The sequence below is a fragment of the Scyliorhinus canicula genome, chromosome 29 (genome assembly GCF_902713615.1).
Source record: "Scyliorhinus canicula chromosome 29, sScyCan1.1, whole genome shotgun sequence".
Lineage (NCBI taxonomy): Eukaryota > Metazoa > Chordata > Chondrichthyes > Carcharhiniformes > Scyliorhinidae > Scyliorhinus > Scyliorhinus canicula.
In genome coordinates, this window is record NC_052174.1 from 1,473,152 (window position 1) to 1,493,686 (window position 20,535).

The 20,535-nt window shown below is 55.6% G+C and overlaps 1 long non-coding RNA gene across 2 annotated transcripts in view; it reads left to right on the forward strand.

The window, feature by feature from the left end:
* The window catches only part of LOC119958450, a 91,311-nt gene that overhangs the window by 7,342 nt on the left and 63,434 nt on the right, over positions 1-20,535 (forward strand). For both annotated transcript variants that reach the window (XR_005459031.1, XR_005459030.1), the window contains exon 2: positions 13,384-13,466. This is a non-coding gene — a long non-coding RNA (uncharacterized LOC119958450). The remainder of the gene's footprint in view (positions 1-13,383; positions 13,467-20,535) is intronic.

Consider the following 20,535-nt stretch of genomic DNA (forward strand, 5'->3'; position numbering starts at 1 on the left):
CGGGGCTTTACCCAACTACACGACCTTCAGGCCCCCCAAACACCTCTTCGATCCTGACCAGGGCCCCCAGTCTGTCCACCAACCCCCTCCCCACTCTTGGGAAGGTCAGCCTGTCCAGGAATCGCCTCATTCCCCCCCCCCCCCGGGTCCCCCGGGTGGTTCCGAAGTGTACAGCTTACTATAAAAGTCCCTAAAGACCTTGTTCAGCCGCTGGATCACCCACTAGATTACCTTCCCCATCCACTACCCTCCCTATTTCCCTAGCCGCTTCCCTCTTCCTCAGTTGCTGTGCAAGCATTCTACTGGCCTTCTCCCCATGCTCATACATCGCGCCTGTTACCTTTCGAAGCTGCTCTACAGCCTTGCCTGTAGTCAGCACCCCAAACTCGGTCTGCAGCCTCTGTCGTTTCCTGAGTAACTCTGGCCTCGGGGATTCCGCGTAACTCCTGTCCGTCCATAAAATCTCCTGAACCAGTCGGTCCGTCTCTGCCCTCTCTGTCCAGTCCCTATGGGCCCGGATTGAAATCAGCTCCCCTCTCACCACCGCCTTCAGTGCCTCCCAGAGCATCGCTGCCGAGACTTCTCCAGTATCATAGAACATAGAACAGTACAGCACAGAACAGGCCCTTCGGCCCTCGATGTTGTGCCGAGCAATGATCACCCTACTCAAACCCACGTATCCACCCTATACCCGTAACCCCCCCCCCCCCAATTAACCTTACTTTTTAGGACACTACGGGCAATTTATCACGGCCAATCCACCTAACCCGCACATCTTTGGACTGTGGGAGGAAACCGGAGCACCCGGAGGAAACCCACGCACACACGGGGAGGACGTGCAGACTCCGCACAGACAGTGACCCAGCCGGGAATCGAACCTGGGACCCTGGAGCTGTGAAGCATTTATGCTAACCACCATGCTACCGAGCTGCCCGAATCGTTCACCTGCAGGTAATTCTGCATGCATTTCCTCAGCCTCTCACGCCGCCTCGTCTGCGAGTAATCCAACTTCCAGCCTCCATGGTGGCCGCTGGAAGCTGTCCTTACAAAACTGCAGGTCTACCCCGTGCGGGAGCATGGTCCGATATGGCCGAATATTCTGCCCCCACCATCCCGGCCAGCAGGCCCCTACTCACCACAAAGTAGTCAATTCGGGAATACACCTTGTGGACGTGGGAGTAGTACGAGAACTCCTTCGCCGTCGTCCGGCTCAATCTCCACGGATCTGCTCCCCCCATTTGCTCCATGAACCCTCTCAGTTCCTTTGCCATCGCTGGCGACCTGCCCGTTTTTGAAGACGACCGATCCAGGCTCAGGTCCAGGACTGTGTTAAAGTTCCCGCCCATGATCAACTTCCGTGAGTCCAAGTCAGGGATCTTCCCCAGCATCCTCCTAATAAAATCCACACCGTCCCAATTAGGGGCATACACACTGACCAGGAGTACTCTCACCCCTTCGAGCGTTCCCCTCACCATAACAAACCTGCCACCCCCATCCACAACTGTGCCCTCCGCCTCAAATTGTACCTTTTATTAATCAGGATCGCAAACCCCCCCCCCCCAGTCTTCGTGCCGAGCCCCGAATGAAAGACCTGGCTGACCCAGCCCTTCCTTAACCTAACCTGGTCTCCCACTTTCAGGTGATTCTCCTACAGCAAGACTACGTCTGCCTTCAGAACCCGCAGATGCACGAATACGTGCGCCCTCTTCACTGGCCCGTTTAGCACTCTAACATTCCAGATGATCAGCCTGGTTGGGGGGGGGGGGGGGGGACTTCGCCCCCCCCCCTCCCCCTTTGCCGATCAGCCATCCCCTTTCCTTGGCCAGCCCCCCCCCCCCCCCCCCCCCCCCCCCCCCACCCCCCAGCCATGTGTCGCGCTTCCTCTGACCCGCCTCCTGGCCGCCTCCACCCATATCCAGTTTCCATCCCCGTCAGCAGAACACCCCCCCCCCCCCCCCCAGTAACACCATCCTACCACCTAACCCCTGCTCTAATCTAACTATATGAACACCCCCCCCCACAAGGCTTCCGTTGACTCGCCCACCCAGCTAACCCAGCATGATGGTTAGCATCAATGCTTCACAGCTCCAGGGTCCCAGGTTCGATTCCCGGCTGGGTCACTGTCTGTGTGGAGTCTGCACGTCCTCCCTGTGTGTGCGTGGGTTTCCTCCGGGTGCTCCGGTTTCCTCCCACAGTCCAAAGATGTGCGGGTTAGGTGGATTGGCCATGCTAAATTGCCCGTAGTGTAAGGTTAATGGGGGGGATTGTTGGGTTACGGGTATACGGGTTACGTGGGTTTAAGTAGGGTGATCATTGCTCGGCACAACATCGAGGGCCGAAGGGCCTGTTCTGTGCTGTACTGTTCTATGTTCTATGTTCTAACCTGGTGGCTCCCAGCCTCGGCGCCGGCACGTCTCTCACCCATTGTTCCCTGGCTCCCTTCCCCCCCCCCCCCCCCGGCCCATCCATACCACCTCCCCAAACCAGCCCTGCTTAAACACACACACACCACACAAATCAGAAACATCCCCGACAGTAGTGCAATTTAGATCAAACAGAACGGATAGAGATAAGAAGTACCAGGCACTCTCAGTCCGTCCCTCCACAAACAGAAAAAGATTGCAAAAAAGATTCCCCCAAAACCCCCATCATAACCACACCTTCTAAACTATTTTATTTTTTATTTTTCCCCCCTCCCAAACCTCCAACCAAACAAGAAATCCCAAAAAGGAAACATTCAGGGAAACCAGGAAAAAGAACAACAAAAGCACAACGCAACCAAAACACATCAACCTAAAAAGGTCAAAAAAACGAAAAGAACGGACCTAAACATGCAGGCGTCTCTCATAGCGAGAGAGAAACAAATTAGACTTAAAGGTTCTACCATGAGTCCAAGAGTCCTCAGTTCAGAGCCAGCCCTTGCTTCTTAACAAAGTCCATCACCTCCTCGGGTTCCTCGAAATAGTGGTGCTGACCCTCATACCTAACCCACAGTCGCGCCGGAAAAAACAGCCTGAATTTCACCTTATTTTTATACAGTATCTCCTTCACCTGCCTGTAGCCACCCCCCCCCCCCCCTCCTCCTGGCCACCTCAGCGCTCAGGTCTTGGTAAACACGCAGGGTGCTATTGCCCCAGGTACAGCTTCATGTGGTCTTGGCCCATTGAACCCGCTCCTTGCCCAGGTACCCGAGGGACCGAACCACCATCGCTCGTGCGGGACCCCCCCCCTCGTCGCGCCTCCCTCACCCGCCCTGTCCACCACCGGCGGGCGAGGCAATCACCTCGTTTCCCCGGCAGCTTCTGAAACGTACGCTCCTCCACGGACGCGGCGGCATCCAGCCCACCCCCCCCCCCCCCCCAGCCCCCTCCGAGAGGCCGACAATTCTTACATTCCGCAGTCCAGATCTGTTCATCCATCTCGTTTTCCCAATCGGTCCATCGACTTTGGGAGCTGCTCCAAATCATCGCGCTTTGGAGCACAGAAAGCCCTCCTGTGCATTGGCCTGCAGCGGCTGCCCCATCGTGGGCTGGGCTGTCAGCGCCTCGGCCTGGACACCGGCCGTAATGGCCTCTCTCACAGCCTCCACCGTGCCCTCGTTTGACCACTTCTCCCGCTGTTCACGGCCCCTCCGGCTTCTTAAGTCCACACATCTCTGTGGGTTCAGTGCCCGAGTACTATTGCTGTCCAGTTCCCCGCTCAAAAGCGCAAAAACGTTGGGGGGGGGGGGGGGGGGAGAGGTCCAAAAGTCCGACTGAAACGGGAGCCACCAAACGTGCGACCTACTCCCTCATAGCGCCCCCCCCCCCCCCTCACATCGGAGGAAAGGCTCCCTCCGCAAGGTGCACAGATCACTGGAAAGATACACACGCGGGCGTGACAGAGGAGAGATGGCGACCTTCCTTCACAGCACCGTGGTAACCTGCCCAGCCGGCAAACAGAGCAGCTTCGCCACAAGGGCAGAGACAACAGCGACAAAGCAGACACGAAAGTCCAAAAAGCCAGTCCCAGTACAACAAAAGAGTGTCCGGCACAAAACTAAACTCGCTGACCCGCGGTACAGCTTGAAAGTTCACCGGCAATCCACAAAATGGCCACCTGGTGCCATGGCAACGCCCAGGGGAAAACCCCAGATAGACGCTCCAAAACGGGCAAAAGTCAGTAGTAAGGTACCGAAATCCCAAAGTCTACTCCAACAGTCCAAGGGGCCGACCCCCGGAGCCTCCAGGAGCAGCAGCAGCGATTCACCTCGAGCTGCAGGGGGGCGGGGCACGGCCGTTAGCAAAACATCGCCAAGTCAGCCTTCCATCCTTGGCCTGAACCCGACCATGGTCTGGATTCCCAGCAACATATCCGCTCCAGCTGTCCTCCACCCTCTCTCTCCTTCCTCCATGCAGCTCAACACTGGAAACAGGAGCAGCAACAGAGAGAGAGAGAGAGAGAGAGCTCCCTCTACACTGTCCCCATCAAACACTCCCAGGACAGGTACAGCACGGGGTTAGATACAGAGTAAAGCTCCCTCTACACTGTCCCCATCAAACACTCCCAGGACAGGTACAGCACGGGGTTAGATACAGAGTAAAGCTCCCTCTACACTGTCCCCATCAAACACTCCCAGGACAGGTACAGCACGGGGTTAGATACAGAGTAAAGCTCCCTCTACACTGTCCTCATCAAACACTCCCAGGACAGATACAGCACGGGGTTAGATACAGAGTAAAGCTCCCTCTACACTGTCCCCATCAAACACTCCCAGGACAGGTACAGCACGGGGTTAGATACAGAGTAAAGCTCCCTCTACACTGTCCCCATCAAACACTCCCAGGACAGGTACAGCACGGGGTTAGATACAGAGTAAAGCTCCCTCTACACTGTCCCCATCAAACACTCCCAGGACGGGTACAGCACGGGGTTAGATACAGAGTAAAGCTCCCTCTACACTGTTCCCATCAAACACTCCCAGGACAGGTACAGCACGGGGTTAGATACAGAGTAAAGCTCCCTCTACACTGTTCCCATCAAACACTCCCAGGACAGGTACAGCACGGGGTTAGATACAGAGTAAAGCTCCCTCTACACTGTCCCCATCAAACACTCCCAGGACAGGTACAGCACGGGGTTAGATACAGAGTAAAGCTCCCTCTACACTGTCCCCATCAAACACTCCCAGTACAGGTACAGCACGGGTTAGATACAGAGTAAAGCTCCCTCTACACTGTCCCCATCAAACACTCCCAGGACAGGTACAGCACGGGGTTAGATACAGAGTAAAGCTTCCTCTACACTGTCCCCATCAAACATTCCCAGGACAGGTACAGCACGGGGTTAGATACAGAGTAAAGCTACCTCTACACTGTCCCCATCAAACACTCCCAGGACAGGTACAGCACGGGGTTAGATACACAGTAAAGCTCCCTCTACACTGTCCCCATCAAACACTCCCAGCACAGGTACAGCACAGGGTTAGATACAGAGTAAAGCTCCCTCTACACTGTCCCCATCAAACTCTCCCAGGACAGGTACAGCACAGGGTTAGATACAGAGTAAAGCTCCCTCTACACTGTCCCCATCAAACACTCCCAGGACAGGTACAGCACGGGGTTAGATACAGAGTAAAGCTCCCTCTACACTGTCCCCATCAAACACTCCCAGGACAGGTACAGCACGGGGTTAGATACAGAGTAAAGCTCCCTCTACACTGTCCCCATCAAACACTCCCAGGACAGGTACAGCACGGGGTTAGATACAGAGTAAAGCTCCCTCTACACTGTTCCCATCAAACACTCCCAGGACAGGTACAGCACGGGGTTAGATACAGAGTAAAGCTCCCTCTACACTGTCCCCATCAAACACTCCCAGGACAGGTACAGCACGGCGTTAGATACAGAGTAAAGCTCCCTCTAGACTGTCCCCATCAAACACTCCCAGGACAGGTACAGCACGGGGTTAGATACAGAGTAAAGCTCCCTCTACACTGTCCCCATCAAACACTCCCAGGACAGGTACCGCACGGGGTTAGATACAGAATGATGCTTTTCTCAGACGTGATTTCGAAATTGCAGCCTGATTATCTGTTGAGCCATGTTTACTTCCGCTTATTCCTCTCTGAGGATCAACACATCGGGTTGAGGGGCTTGGGACTGGCGGCTGTCAGTACTGAGATCTGTGTGAGTCCACACTGGCCCTGTATCACAATCAGCACAGGAAACACTGCAAATACTCAGCAGTGCCTGGCAGCATCTGGGGAGAGAGAATGACCGTCCAAATCTGGGCCCTGAACATGATCTGTTGTCTGTGGCTCTCCCCCGACGCTGACAGGTACTTGCTGCGTTTCTACAGCATTTGCCATGTGCAGCTTGCGCAGCACATTGCTCCTGTTTCACCGCTCAAGGTATCACCTTCCTGCGACTTGAGTTGGCCTCACCCACGGCTTAAAGACCCTCCCCTTCTGTCCCCACCACATTGGGGTGTGTCTCAGCCCAGTTCCCCCCCCCCACCCCCGCCCCCTGAAAACCCTTTCTGACAGACGTCCGATTGCCTGCCTCGTGGATGGTGAAAAGGAAGGTGCATTTATGCGGCACCTACCTTGACTGACATTAAATATTCGCGAAACGGGGGAGCCGGTGTGGGGGGGGGGGGGGAGGGGTGGGGGGGGGGGGAGGCTTTGCCAAACCCAATCTGCGCCCAGCCAGGGTGATGGAGTGCGTGGCATCCGCCCGGGCCCTGCCCTTTCTCATTCCCGCCCTGCAACCTCTCCGACTTTCTCCCTCCTCTCCTCTCAGGGGCTGGTTTAGCTCACTGGGCTAAATCGCTGGCTTTGAAAGCAGACCAAGGCAGGCCAGCAGCGCGGTTCGATTCCCGTACCAGCCTCCCCGGACAGGCGCCGGAATGTGGCGACTAGGGGCTTTTCACAGTAACTTCATTTGAAGCCTACTCGCGACAATCAGCCATTTTCATTTCATTTCATTCCTTTTCTCCCATCCTGTCTTCTCTCTCTGAAAGACTCCGTGCGTCCTCTGCTGAGCTAGACTCCCCCCACACCGCATGGACTGAGACACCACGGGGCAGTTGACCCCTGGACCGGGGGAGGCCAGGGGCCAGATCAGGCCCCACATTCCTGATCGCGTCCAGAAGGCGGCGTGGGTCGATACCAGGCGAGGCGTAGCTGTGACCTCTATTCTCCGACCCTCTCGCAGTTACATCACCCTGGTGACATCACTCTCCGGCTCACTACGAACAAGGCACTGGGCACGTTGGGATGGTATCCATGGTAACAAAGCCCCAATCAGTTGGAATGGGGGGAAAACAGAGGGACTGATCCTCTGAGGATCGGCTGGATTTCTGCACAAGGGGGAGAGGAACAGAAGGATTGGCTGACAATGTGAGACGGAGAGGGGGGGGGGGGGGGGGGACATGGGAGGAGCTGGGACGACAGCAGGCAGCAGATGGGCCGAATGGCCCACAACAGAAGAAAACCTGCCAAAGCACTCCGGGGGAAGAAACGGAAACCAGCTTCAAAGGAATGGGCGAGGGAACAGATGAGGAGGTTAATTGAGAGAAAGCTCAAAGAGTAGAGGATCTGAGGAGGATTTTCCAAGTGCGGGAGAAACGGGGCAGGTGGTAGAACCAACCAAAGCTCCATTGTGGAGAGAGAGAGAGGGAGCAAAGGTCAGTGCAGACTGGATGGGCCAAATGGCCGCCTTCTGCATGGCCAGATGGCCTCCTCCTGGGACTGGGAACCCCTCCGACACCAGAGTACACACACACATACCATGGAACCATAACACCTCTCCTGTGCAGAAGGAGGCCATTTGGCCCATCGAGTCTGCACTGACCCTCTGAAAGACAGCCCCAACCCCTGTTTCCACAGCAAACTCCACTCGCTCTCCCTCACCCAATCTCGTCCAATCCAAATTTCTGCCCCCTCCCCCTTTCCAGGGGCCATTTTGCAATCTGGCTCTCCATAATGTGGCAACTCTTCCTTCTCGGAAATCCTTTACTCTCTCTCTCTCTCTATATAACGGAGCTTTGGTTGGTTTTGCCACCTGCCCCTACTGCCACTTGGAAAATTCCCCCCCCTCAGATCCTCTACTCTTTGAGCTTTCCCTCAATTAACCTCCTCATCTGTTCCCTCGCCCATTCCTTGAACCTCGTTTCCGGTTTTTCTTCTTCTGTTGTGGGCCATTCGGCCCATCTGCTGCCTGCTGCCGTCCCAGCTCCACACCAGCCTCCTCCCATGGCCCCCCTCTCCATCTCACACTGTCAGCCAATCCTACTATTCATCGCCCCCTCGTATGTTTTACCAACGACTCTGGGGAGCACCCATCAGGGAAGCTATATTGGACTTCGAGGGTGTTCGTGTAGATTAACCAGAGCCATTCCAACATTCCAGGAGTTGACTGATGAGGAGCAATGACCCAAACCTGTCCTTTAATCTCTTGTCCAGCACCTGCCCTCCTCCTGTTCCTGTATAACTGGCTCGAGAGGGGCTGAATGGCCTCCTCCTGTTCCTATGTTGCAGGCTTGAGAGGATCTGAAAGGGCATCCTACTGTTCCTGTGTAACAGGCCTGAGAGGGCTGAATGGCCTCCTACTGTTCCTGTGTAATATGCTCAAGAGGGGCTGAATGGCCTCCTCCTGTTCCTGTGTAAAAGGCTGGAGAGGGGCTGAATTGGCCTCCTCCTGTTCCTGTGTAACAGGCTCGAGAGGGGCTGAATGGGCCTCCTCCTGTTCCTGTGCAACAGGCCCTCGGGGCTGAATGGCCTCCTCCTGTTCCTGTGTAACAGGCTCGAGAGGGGCTGAATGGGCCGTCTCCTGTTCCTGTGTAATATGCTCAAGAGGGGCTGAATGGCCTCCTCCTGTTCCTGTGCAACTGGCTCGAGAGGGGCTGAATGGGCCGTCTCCTGTTCCTGTGTAATATGCTCAAGAGGGGCTGAATGGCCTCCTCCTGTTCCTGTGCAACAGGCCCTCGGGGCTGAATGGCCTCCTCCTGTTCCTGTGTAACAGGCTCGAGAGGGGCTGAATGGTCCTCCTCCTGTTCCTGTGTAACAGGCCCAACAGGGCTGAATGGCCTCCTCCTGTTCCTGTGTAACAGGCTCGAGAGGGGCTGAATGGTCCTCCTCCTGTTCCTGTGTAACAGGCCCAAGAGGGCTGAATGGCCTCCTCCTGTTCCTGTGCAACAGGCCCAAGAGGGGTTGAATGGGCCGTCTCCTGTTCCTGTGTAATATGCTCAAGAGGGGCTGAATGGCCTCCTCCTGTTCCTGTGTAACAGGCTCGGGGAGGGGGCTGAATGGCCTCTTCCTGTTCCTGTGTCACAGGCTCGAGAGAGGCTGAATGGAGCCTCCTACTGTTCCTATGTAACAGGCTTGAGGGGCTGAATGGTCTTCCTCCTGTTCCTGTGTAACAGATTTGAGAGGATCTGAAAGGGCCTCCTCCTGTTCCTGTGAAACAGGCTGGAGAGGGGCTGAATGGGCCTCCTCCTGGTCCTGTGTAACAGGCTCGAGAGGGGCTGAATGGGCCTCCTCCTGGTCCTGTGTAACAGGCTCGAGAGGGGCTGAATGGGCCGCCTCCTGTTCCTGTGTAACAGGCCCGAGGGGCTGAATGGGGCCTCCTCCTGTTCCTGTGTAACAGGCTGGAGAGGGGCTGAATGGGCCTCCTCCTGTTCCTCTGCAACAGGCCCGAGGGGCTGAATGGGGCCTCCTCCTGTTCCTGTGTAACAGGCTGGAGAGGGGCTGAATGGGCCTCCTCCTGTTCCTGTGCAACAGGCCCGAGAGAGGCTGAATGGGCCTCCTACTGTTCCTATGTAACAGGCTCGAGAGGGGCTGAATGGGCCTCCTCCTGGTCCTGTGTAACAGGCTCGAGAGGGGCTGAATGGGCCGCCTCCTGTTCCTGTGTAACAGGCTTGAGGGGCTGAATGGGCCTGTTCCTGTGTAACAGGCCCGAGAGGCTGAATGGGCTCCTGTCCCTGTGTAACAGGCTCGGGGAGGGGACTGAACGGGCCTCCCCCTGTTCCTGTGTAACAGACTCGGGGAGGGGGCTGAATGGGCCTCCTCCTGTTCCTGTGTAACAGACTCGGGGAGGGGGCTGAATGGCCTCCTCCTGTTCCTGTGTAACAGGCTGGAGAGGGGCTGAATGGGGCCTCCTACTGTTCCTGTGAAACAGGCCCTCGGGGCTGAATGGCCTCCTCCTGTTCCTGTGTAACAGGCTCGGGGAGGGGGCTGAATGGGGCCTCCCATGTGGCCCTGGCACGTTCTACAACAGGACAGAAGGTAGTCATTGGCCTGTCGCGGCTCTGAAGGAACCGCCCAATGCCGTCTATCGCCGGGGCCCTGTTCATTTCTGCCTTTTGGACAATATATCTGATTACCCTTGGAGTAATCGGGGTGGCTTCCACCGCCCTTTTCAGGCTGTGCAGAGTGCGAGAGGGCGGGGGGGGGCGGGTGGGGGGGGGGGTCCTGTCCCAGATTCCTAGGCCTCAGGCCTTTGCCCCAAGCATGTGCAAACTGTCTGAATCCTGGGCCTAGGACAGGAGGCCGACAATTGTCATCAGTACTCCGGGGTTAAGGCAGGATGGCAGCAGGGGGCAGTGTAGCCTGGGGGGGGGGGGGGGGGGGAGCGAGGCGAGGGTACCGTGTCTGAATCCATGTCCCCCCCCCACCCCCAGTCGGTTAGCTTCTCAGCAGCCTGACTGCCTGCCTGAGCGAGGCAGCGGGAATGTCGCCCTCCCCCCTGAATCTGACGCTGTCTCTGTCACCGTCACAGCCTCGGGGGCCCAGACGTGCGAAGATCCCAGGAGCTGGCGGGAGTCCCTGATCAGGAAGCTGGGAAAATGCTGCTGTCTACATTGAGCTGAAGAGTGCAGCTCAGTCAGTGAGAGAGAGAGAGAGAGAGGAGAGAGAGAGAGGACCGAGGAAAGACAAAAGAGCTCCTTACGGGGGAGTCAAAGTAAGAGGGAGCGTGCAGGGGTATTTTGGATGTCAATGAAGCGTGTGGATGGGGGCGCGGTGTGGGTTCGGCAAACCCAAAATGGTGTCAAACGTGAATAATTTCCCATTAGTCGTAGCGCCCGAATGGCCAACTGCATTTCCTGTCAGACAGAGGAAGGTGGAGGAAAGTAAATAGTATTGTTGTCAACGATACACGCCTCGCGCAATCCCCTCAGGTCACACGACAACCTAATGTCCACATTGTTGTATTACGCCCCGGGCGCTATCCTCGATAAGAGGTGGCACGCAGTGCAGTCAACTTATTTTAGAACGACGCCCCTCCCCGCCCACCCCCCACCCCCAATCCCACAGCTCCTTCTTTCGCAGTCGATCCTGGGTAAGTTTGCAGACGGCACAGAAATTGCCGGAGTTGCGGATAGTGAAGAGGATTGTCAGAGGATACAGCAGGTTGGAGCCCAGGGCGGAGAAATGGCAGCTGGGAGTTTAATCCGGACAAGTGTGAGGTAATGCACTTTGGAAGGTCCAATGCATGTAGGAATGGTAGAACTCTTGCGACTAGTGACAGGCAGAGAGATCTGGGCGTGCGTGTCCTCTGATCACTGGACGTGGCAACGCATGTGGATAAGGTGGTCAAGAAGGCATACGGCATGCTGGCCTTCATCGGTCGGGGCACTGAATATAAAAATTGGCAAGTCGTGTTGCAGCTGTACAGGACCTTAGTTAGGCCTCATTTGGAATATTGCGCACAATTCTGGCCGCCACACTACCAGAAGGATGTGGAGGCTTTGGAGAGGGTGCAGAAGCGGTTTACCAGGATGTTGCCTGGTATGGAGGGCATTAGCTATGAGGAGCAGTTGAATAAACTCGGTTTGTTCTCACTGGAATGACGGAGGTTGAGGGGCGACCTGATAGAGGTCTACAAAATTATGAGGGGCATAGACAGAGTGGATCGTCAGAGGCTTTTCCCCAGGGTAGGTGAGTCGAGTACTAAGGGGATAGGTTTAAAGTGCGTGGGGGAAAGTTTAGAACAGATGTGCGAGACAAGTTTTTTTACACAGAGGGTGGTAAATATATGGAAGCCGCTGCCTGGGGAGGTGGTGGAAGCCGGTACGATAGCGGCATTTTAGGGGCATCTAGACAAATATATGAATTGGGTGGGAATGGAAGGATACGGACTCTGTAAGTGAAGATGGTCAGTACAGGCTTGGAGGGCTGAAGGGCCTGTTCCTGTGCTGTATTGTTCTTTGTACTGAACCACCACACCCTCACGCAGGCACATAGCTGTCCGACGCTCTCTCCCCGTAGGCCCCCAGGCTCCACACAGGTTGAAACTCCTCCTCGCCAGCGTGGCTTATTTCGCGTTTGTGCTAATAACTCGAAACCAATCCTCCCTGGGCCACATCCACCTTCAGTACGAGGAAGTGGAAGATTGTATCTGTTGGAAGAGGTGAATCGGAACAAAAGATCAGCTGGCAAAACTGTTACCGGGGCAACGAGGAGATGGTTCAGTGCCGTCGGGGTGCAGCCCGCGGGAGTGGGACGGGGAATGTCAGGCAAGCAAATCCGGAACTCCCCGAATGACAAGAGTCGGAGAGTAAGGTGAAACAGGAAAGACGGTGGAGGGAAAGTGAAAGAAGAAATAAAAGAAGCAAAGCGAGAGTGTGAGAAGAGGTTGGCAGCTAAGATAAAGGGGAGTCCAGATATCTTTACGAACATAAGAACTGGGCCATTCAGCCCCTTAATCCCGCTCCGCCAGTCAATACTATCACAGCTGATCCCCTCTCTGCCTCAAGTCCACCGTCCTGCCCGTTCTCCATAACCTTTCACCCCCAACACTAATTAAAAATCTGTCTGTCTCCTCTTTAGATTTACTCTCTGCCCCGACATCCACCACACTCTGGGGTAGCGAATACTGCAGGTTCATGACCTTTTCAGGGAAGTAATTTCTCCTCGTACGTTATAGAGTCATACAGCACAGAAAAGGCCCTTCAGCCCATCGAGTCTGCGCCGGTCAAAAACAACCACCTAACTCTTCTAATCCCATTTCCCGGCACTCGTCCCAGAGCCCTGTCTGTCCCGGGATCGCAAGTGAACATCTAAATGTCTGCGTGGGTTTCCTCCGGGTCGCTCCGGTTTCCTCCCACAGTCCAAAGATGTGCAGGTTAGGTGGATTGGCCGTGCTAAATTGCCCTTAGTGTTGGGTGGGGTTGCTGGGTTATGGGGATAGGGTGGGGGTGTTGACCTTGGGTAGGGTGCTCTTTCCAAGAGCCGGCGCAGACTCGATGGGCCGAATGGCCTCCTGCACTGTAAATTCTGTGATTCTATGATAAATATTTCTGAAATGTTACGAGGGTGTCTTCCTCCACCGCCTCGTCTCGGTTTAAAATCTGCTGCCCCCTTATGCTAAATCTGTGCCCTAAATCTGTGCCCGTGGTCAGGTAAACAGTAACGAGAACAGCGGGGCTGATAACTGACCGAAGAAGGGGAGCTGGTTGGGGTGGAAAAATGAGTCTTTCCGAAGGTAGGAACGTGCGTTTGTTTAGCCGCCCGTCTACCATCCTCGGGACGCGCCGGGTCCCCGGGGCGCAGCAGGATGATCAAGCTGATATTCGGTAGCTGGTTCCTGGGCGTACACTCCTGTTCGTACCCACAGGGGCATTGGCAACTCTGGCAGTGCAGCACCCCCTCAGAACCGCACTCAGGGCAGCACGGTAGCATGGTGGACAGCACAATTGCTTCACAGCTCCAGGGTCCCAGGTTCGATTCCCGGCTGGGTCACTGGCTGTGCGCAGTCTGCACGTCCTCCCCGTGTCTGCGTGGGTTTCCTCCGGGTGCTCCGGTTTCCTCCCACAGTCCAAAGATGTGCGGGTTAGGTGGATTGGCCGTGATAAATTGCCCCTTAGTGTCCAAAATTGCCCTTAGTGTTGGGTGGGGTTACTGGGTTATGGGGATAGGGTGGAGGTGTTGACCTTGGGTAGGGTGCTCTTTCCAAGAGCCGGTGCAGACTCGATGGGCCGAATGGCCTCCTTCTGCACTGTAAATTCTATGATAATCTATGATTAATCTAGGACAAAGGTTCGGCACAACATCGTGGGCCGAAGGGCCTGTTCTGTGCTGTATTGTTCTATGTTCTTTGTTCTATGTTCTATCGGAGGTATCGGCCTGGATGTGCCCCTGGAGTGGGACTGATACCCCGAACTCTCTGCGGCTAGCAGGCCCGTCACTGAATCGCGCTGATCGTCTGAAAAAGATTCTCGATTTGTATATGTTCAAACACCTTACAACAACCCAAACTGTTTGAAAAAGTGTGTTCCTGGTTAATGTTATGTTTGAGACTGGTTTTACGATTCCGCCGATGATTTGAAAGTATATCAGGTCTGTGATGTAACTTCTTGTTTTGAAGTCTGCGTGTCAAATGTTAACCTCTTTAATCCTTAAAAATGTGGCTCATTCATTTCCAAACTGCAAGTGATGGTAACTGTCTTCACCCCCAGTGTTGACTTCACCCCCCAGAGCCCGAATCTCCCCACCCACCTCGTCTGCTCTGCCCCCAGACAGGATGGGGCCTTTTGCCCCCTTTGTAAAGGTGCCCAATCTGCCCACTGTGCAAGACGATCTGTCTGCCACGGGCATAATGTGGCTCATTTACACCCGCTCAGGGAGCCCGTCATGCCCCATCGCTTTCCCCATGAGCCAGTCAGAGCAAAACCTGCCAACCTGCACTCCTCCTTCCTCAATATAAATTGTCGATTGTTTGAAATTTGGCATTCTTGCATTTGTCCGGAAAAGTCAAATGAACGCCTGACGCAATGTGTCTCTCATTTCCTCGATCATACAAAACCTAAATCTGTCCTCGACTTTGGGAAGCGTGAGAGGGGATCTCGTGGAAACTTAGAAAATTCCAACAGGATTAGACCGGGTAGATTGAGAAAGAATGTTCCGGATGGCGGGGGAGTCCAGAACTAGGGGTCACAGTTTGAGGTTAAGGGATAAACCTTTTAGGACTGAGGTGAGGAGAAATTTCTTCACCCAGAGAGCGGGGAATGTACCACAGAAAGTAGTTGAGGTGAAAATATTGTGTAATTTCAAGAAGGAATTTGAGGCAGCTCTTGGGGCTAAAGGGATCGAGGGATATGGGGGGGGGGGGGGGGGGGGAGGTGGGATCAGGGGATTGAACTTGATGATCAGCCATGATTGTAATGAATGGCGGAGCGGGCTCGAAGGGCCGAATGGCCCCCTTGCTGCATCCATTTTCGGTCTTTCTATCTTTCTACGACTTGACTGACACCCCATATTGAAGGAGCCTTTGCTAATCTCCCACCACGAGGGGACACAATGTGGGCAGGCACGTTGCTGGGCGTGAGCCCTCGGCCCCCAGACCATGGGGAGATATGTAGACTAATCTCAGAGAAGTGTAAAAACAACCCGGTAACAATAGTCCGGGCTTTCAACTTACCCAGTATTAATGGGGATAGGCAAAGTGTGAAAGACTTAGAGGCTGCAAAATTCTTTTATTTTTAACAAACAGTTTTATTGAGGTAGTTTTTGGCTTTATAAACAGTTACAGACATCAACGAAAAGAAAGCAAAAAAGGCAAAAATGTGCAAACATCCACGTACATTCAGTACTTCAATCGTAACATACTGCACAAGCCCGCTCCTCTCCCACCGGTACTACCCGCCATATTGTCCCTCCTACTCTACTCTACCCCACCCCCTGCTGACGCTCACTCTTCCGCAAAGAAGTCAATAAATGGTTGCTGTGGTGATCACAAGTTAACTAGATGCAATACAACTGAGCAAACACTAGAGGGAGCACGGGAGAGCCATATAAATAGACCGGGACAGGAAGTGGGGACACACTTCACAGAGGGCAGAACTTGGAGCAGGACACAGACACGCCAGCGAGTAGCACTTGAGGTAGCCGTAGGTAGAGCTCTGAAGAGAGAACAAATTCACAATAAAGCATCTTCTCCACCTTTGAGACTACGAGCTTTATTAAGTCACGAGGAACAACACATGGTACCAAGGAGTGGCTTCAGACGCTTTGCCACCTCCGGGCGAACCCCTGTACAGATCCACTCAAGGCAAAATTAATTTTTTCCATACCCAGGAAACTCGACATGTCCGCAAGCCAGAACTCAGTCTTCGGGGGCTTTGAGTCCCTCCACGCCAATAGTATTCGTCGCCGGGCTATCAGGGAAGCAAAGGCCAAAACATCGGCCTCTTTCTCCCCCTGGACTCCCGGGTCTTCCGAAACCCCAAAAATTGCCACCCCTGGACCCATCGCCACCCTTGTTTTTAGCACCCGGGACATGACGCCCACAAATCCCTCCCAGTACCCCCTCAGCTCGGGGCATGCCCAAAACATGTGCACGTGGTTCGCTGGTCCTCCCGCGTACCTAGCGCATTTGTCCTCTACCCCAAAGAATTTGCTCATCCGAGCCACCGTCATATGGGCCCGGTGAACGACCTTAAATTGAATCAGCCCTCAAGCAGCCAGCTCATCCTCGCCCTGGGTAAGTGCGCTCTGTCGGCCACTTTTGGCTGAATCGACCCCAGTCTCGTGCACGAGATCGAGGCATTGACCCTTCACATCATCAACCTTCCTCCAGCCCCCTCCCCAACTCTTCCTCCCACTTGGCCTTAATCCCTTCCATTGACTCCTTATCCTCCGTAATCGTGCAATAAATCACTGAGACAACCTCACTCTCTAATCGCCCCCCACCCCCCCCTCTCCGCACCGACAACACCTCCTCCAGCAGGAACAGGAAAACTCGGGAACGTCTTGTGAAATTCCGCACTCGTATTTACCCGAAGCCTTCCTCGCGCTACAGCCCATCCTCCACCTCCAGACACAGATCCTTCATCTCCTGCACCTCTTTCTCCTCCCTCTTATCCGCATCGTCCTCGACCCAGCCCTCGTCTTGAAGTGCTGCGGGAATTATCCCCAGATCTTCAGCGTGTCGACCACGGCCGGATCCCTGGGAACTTCCCTGGCAACAGCGGGAGTGGGGCCGTTGCCAGCGCCTGCAACCTCGACCCCCGTACAGGACCCCGCCCTCCATCCGCACCCACAAAACACCCGGCTCCTTCTTTCCGCCCCGCACTTTCTCCGCCCAGTAATAGTGCTGCAGATTCGGAAGAGCCATGCCAACTCTCGCCCCCTTTGGCACACTGCCCTCCTTAACCTCGCCACCTTCCCTGCCCACACGAACGACGAGACCAGCCTATCCACCCCTGGAAAGAACGCCTTTGGCAAAAAGACCGGCAGACATTGGAACAGGAACCGCAGAGGGATTTGGATAGGTTAAGTGAATGGGCTCGGGTCTGGCAGATGGAATACAATGTTGGCAAATGTGAGGTTATCCATTTTGGTAGGAATAACAGCAAACGGGGTTATTATTTAAACGATAAAATATTAAAGCATGCCGCTGTTCAGAGAGACTTGGGTGTGCTAGTGCATGAGTCACAGAAGGTTGGTTTACAAGTGCAACAGGTGATTAAGAAGGCAAATGGAATTTTGTCCTTCATTGCTAGAGGGATGGAGTTTAAGACTAGGGAGGTTATGTTGCAATTGTATAAGGTGTTAGTGCGGCCACACCTGGAGTATTGTGTTCAGTTTGGTCTCCTTACTTGAGAAAGGACGTACTGGCGCTGGAGGGTGTGCAGGGGAGATTCACTAGGTTAATCCCAGAGCTGAAGGGGTTGGATTATGAGGAGAGGTTGAGTAGACTGGGACTGTACTCGTTGGAATTTAGAAGGATGAGGGGGGATCTTATAGAAACATTTAAAATTATGAAGGGAATAGATAGGATAGATGCGGGCAGGTTGTTTCCACTGGCGGGTGACAGCAAAACTAGGGGACATAGCCTCAAAATAAGGGGAAGTAGATTTAGGACTGAGTTTAGGAGGAACTTCTTCACCCAAAGGGTTGTGAATCTATGGAATTCCTTGCCCAGTGAAGCAGTTGAGGCTCCTTCATTACATGTTTTTAAGGTAAAGATAGATAGTTTTTTGAAGAATAAAGGGATTAAGGGTTATGGTGTTCGGGCCGGAAAGTGGAGCTGAGTCCACAAAAGATCAGCCGTGATCTCATTGAATGGCGGAGCAGGCTCGAGGGGCCAGATGGCCGACTCCTGCTCCTAGTTCTTATGTTCTTATGAATCCCTGGCAAAATATTCATCTTGACTGCCTGCACCCGGCCAGCCAATGGCAAAGTGCGATTATCCCCCCCCTCCCCATAAGCCAGAACTCCTCAGTGCAATCGCCAAGGGCTCAGACAGCAACGTGAGCAAGAGGAGGGACATGGGGCATCCCTGCCTCGTTCCCCGGGATAGTGGGAAGTCCTCCCACTGCGTCCCATTCCTCCGCTGTCGGATCCTCATATAGCCGTTTTACTCAAACCACAAACACAGGCCCAAATCCCAAACTACCCCAGCACCACAGATACCCCCACTCCACTCTGTCAGACGCCTTCTCCACACCCAACGCCAGCCCCTCCCCTCGAACCCCCCTCCCCTCTGCCGGGGAAAGTGCCACATTCAGCAGCCGCCGCATGCTCGACAACAGCTGCCTGCCCTGACGAACCGCGTCTGATCCTCCCCCACCACCTTCGGGAGACATTCGTCCAGCCCCACCACCAGCACCTTTGCCAGTATCTTGGCGTCACATTCAGTAGAGAAATGGGCCTGTCCGGCCCACACTCCACCGGATCCTTATCCTCTTTCGGTAACAGTGAAATAGACGCCTGCCTCAGTCTCCGGTAACCCTCCCCTTCACCATCACATCCTCAAACATTCCCCATCAGCCACGCCAACTTGTGCTTAAACTTTTTATAAAACTCCCCCGGGAACCCGCTGCCTTACCCGGCAGCATCTTCCCAATTGCTGCCTGCACCTCCCCCACCCCCAATGGCTCCGACCCTCTCCTCCTCTCCCACCTCCAGACATTCCAGTCCCTCCAAAATCTCCCTCAACCCCGACTCACCCTCCGGCGGCTCCGACTTGTATAACCTGCAAAAAAACTCCTCCAACTGCTCTGGAGTCACCCCCCCAGTCCCATCCCGAATCCGCACAATCTCCCTCTCCGCTGCCTACCGATGGAGCAGGCCCTCCAACAATCGGCCGGCCTTCTCTCCAGACTGACACACAACCCCCCCCCGGCGCTCACCCCAATCGCCAACCTGCCCCCCTGTGGACAGGCGGTCAGACTTCAGCTGCAACTCCGTCCTCTCACCATCAGTCCCGGCTTCCATCCATCTCCACAATCTCCTCAATCAGCCTCTGCCGTTTCTTCTTCCCCCCCCCCCCCCCCCCCCCTATCCACCTTCGCCTTAAACGCGATGGCCTCCCCCCTCACTCCCGCCTTCAATGCCTCCCAAACCACCTCCCCATTTCGGTTACACTCCGCAGACTCCCCCATCACCCTCCCCGTCTTGATGCAAAGGTTCGGGTCCACCAACCAGCCCGAATCCAGCCTCCAGGCCGGGCTGCGGGCCGGACCCCTCCTCCAGGACCACAGGCACCCAGCTCGAAGCCCGATCAGGGTCGCCGTATACTCCGCCGTCTTCACCGCAGCCAACAACGCCTCCCCCACACCCAACACACCGACCCCTGAATACACCGTGTGGCACAAAGAGAAAACACTTCCTGTCCCGTGGGGGCAGGACCCTCCTCAGCTCGGCCCCTCCCACCTCCTTCATGAAGCCCCCCCCCCAGCACCTTTGCCCCCCCAGCACCTTTGCCCCCCCCCCAGCTCACCCCCCCCAGCTCCCACGTCACGATCACGTATCTGCCCCCTCGATCCCCCACCACCCTCTCCATTTGGAACCTCACCGTTTTACCCACCAGTATCTACCCCACCCCCCAATGCCCCTGCCAGAGCCCCTCCCCCACATCGAAACCGATACCCCATCAACCCCAACGTCCCCCTCACCCTTCCAACCCCAACCCCCCCTCACCCCTCCAACCCCAACCCCCCTCACCCCTCCAACCCCAACCCCCCCTCACCCCTCCAACCCCGACCCCCACCTCACCCCTCCAACCCCGACACCCCCCTCACCCCTCCAACCCCGACCCCCCTCACCCCTCCAACCCCAACCCCCCTCACCCCTCCAACCCCAACCCCCCCTCACCCCTCCAACCCCAACCCCCACCTCACTCCTCCAACCCCGACACCCCCTCACCCCTCCAACCCCAACGCCCCTCTCCAACCCCTCCAACCCCAACCCCCCCTCACCCCTCCACTCCGCCACCCCCCCTCACCCCTCCACCCGCCACCCCCCTCACCCCTCCAACCCCAACGCCCCTCTCCACCCCTCCAACCCCACCCCCCCTCACCCCTCCAACCCCACCCCCCTCACCCCTCCAACCCCAACCCCCCCCTCACCCCTCCAACCCCAACGCCCCTCTCCAACCCCTCCAACCCCAACCCCCCCACACCCCTCCAACCCCAACGCCCCTCTCCAACCCCTCCAACCCCAACGCCCCCCCCACCCCTCCAACCCCAACCCCCACCTCACCCCTCCAACCCCAACCCCCACCTCACCCCTCCAACCCCAACGCCCCCCCTCACCCCTCCAACCCCAAC